This window comes from Gracilinanus agilis, chromosome 4 (assembly GCF_016433145.1).
Source record: "Gracilinanus agilis isolate LMUSP501 chromosome 4, AgileGrace, whole genome shotgun sequence".
Lineage (NCBI taxonomy): Eukaryota > Metazoa > Chordata > Mammalia > Didelphimorphia > Didelphidae > Gracilinanus > Gracilinanus agilis.
This window is the reverse complement of record NC_058133.1, coordinates 232,398,571-232,400,760: the sequence shown is the minus strand read 5'-3', so window position 1 is coordinate 232,400,760 and position 2,190 is coordinate 232,398,571.

Genomic DNA, 2,190 nt, shown 5'->3' with positions numbered 1-2,190 from the left:
ATATCTCACTTTGCCTGGTAATGATCGCTTACGCTTTACTGGCAGGGCGGTAACCCAATGACGGGATTAGCACAGGTCCTTGACCCATGATGGTCAAGTAACTCCCCCTGTGTAGCCTAAGACAGGGGCCGTCGCTGTATATCTGATCAACCCCCAGCTAAGAAAAAGAAAGGGGGAATTGCCAAAGACCAGGTAAAGTTTGCACAACCCGGCAAACAGGCCCCCCTGAAAGAGAATATTGTCAAAGACCTTCTGCAGTAAAAACCGTATCCGTGACAGTACCTGGACTCAGGCTTGGCAGGTCCAATAGCAGTAAAAACTCCCGCCAACTATAGCCGTCCCCCCTTTTTCTCTATATAAACCTTGCCTGCACAGTCAATAAACGGAACCTTGCCAACATCTGTACGACTCGTGTCTCTTGCGTGCGAGGTTCCCCCTCCCTTCCCCTGTGGAGCCTTAGGTGGTCACCCCTCATGCACCTTAGTTGCGTCCAGCTGGACCCGGACAGTATTCCATCAACAATTTTTTCAGCCATTCCCCAATTGAAGGGCATACCACCCCTTTCCAGTTTTTTGCCACCATAAAGAGTGCAGCTATAAATATTTTTGTACAAGTCTGTTTATCTATGATCTCTTTGGGGTACAAACCAAGCAATGGTATGGCTGATTCAAAGGGCAGGCATTCTTTTATCACTCTTTGGGCATAATTCCAAATTGCCATAAAGAATGGTTGGATCAGTTCACAACTCCACCAGCAGTGCATCAATGTCCCAATTTTGCCACATCCCCTCCAACATTCATTACTCTCCACTTCTCTCATTTTAGCCAATCTGCTAGGTATGAGGTGATACCTCAGAGTTGCTTTGATTTGCATTTCTCTAATTACTAGAGATTTAGAACACTTTCTCATGTGCTTATTGAAACTTTTCATTTCTTTATCTGAAAATTGCCTATTCATGTCCCTTGCCCATTTATCAATTGGGGAATGGCTTGATTTTTTTATACAATTGATTTAGTTCCTTGTATATTTGAGTAATTAGACCTCTGTCAGAATTTTTTGTTATAAAGATTTTTTCCCAGTTTGTTGTTTCCCTTCTGATTTTGGTTGCATTGTTTTTGTTTGTACAAAAAATTTTCAATTTAATATAATCAAAATTATTTATTTTACATTTTGTAATTTTTTTCTAACTCTTGCTTGGTTTTAAAATCTTTCCTTTCCCAGAGATCTGACAAGTTTATTATTCTGTGTTTACCTAATTTGCTTACAGTTTCCCTCTTTATATTCAAGTCATTCACCCATTCTGAATTTATCTTGGTGTAGGGTGTGAGGTGTTGATCTAAACCTAATCTCTCTCATATTGTTTTCCAAATTTCCCAGCAGTTTTTATCAAATAGTGGATTTTTGTCCCAAAAGTTGGGCTCTTTGGGTTTATCATACACTGTTTTGCTGACATTACTTACCCCAAGTCTATTCCACTGATCCTCCCTTCTGTCTTTTAGTCAGGAGCATACTGTTTTAATGACCACTGCTTTATATAGCTTTATATAGCTTAATATCTGGTACTTCTAGGCCACCGTCCTTCACTTTTTTTTTCATTATTTCCCTTGATATTCTTGATCTTTTGTTCTTCCAAATGAACTTTGTCATAGCTTTTTCTAATTCATTAAAAAAGTTTTTTGGTTTTTGATAGGTATGGCACTAAACAAGTATTCATTTGGGTAGAATGGTCATTTTTATTATGTTAGCTCTTCCTACCCGTGAGCAGTCAATGTTTTTCCAATTGTTTAGATCTAGTTTTAATTGTGTGGAAAGAGTTTTGTCGTTCTGTTTGTATAATTCCTGTGTTTGTTTTGGTAGATAAGTTCCTAGGTATTTTATATTGTCTAGGGTGATTTTAAATGGTATTTCTCTTTCTACCTCTTGCTGCTGTGATGTGTTGGAAATATATAGAAATGCTGATGATTTATGTGCATTTATTTTGTATCCTGCAACTTTGCTAAAGTTGTTGATTATTTCTACAAGCTTCTTAGTTGATTCTCTAGGATTTTTTAAGTAGACCATCATATCATCTGCAAAGAGTGATAGCTTAGTCTCCTCATTGCCTATTTTGATACCTTCAATATCTTTTTCTTCTCTAATTGCTACTGCTAGTGTTTCTAGTACAATGTTAAATTATAGAGGTGATAATGG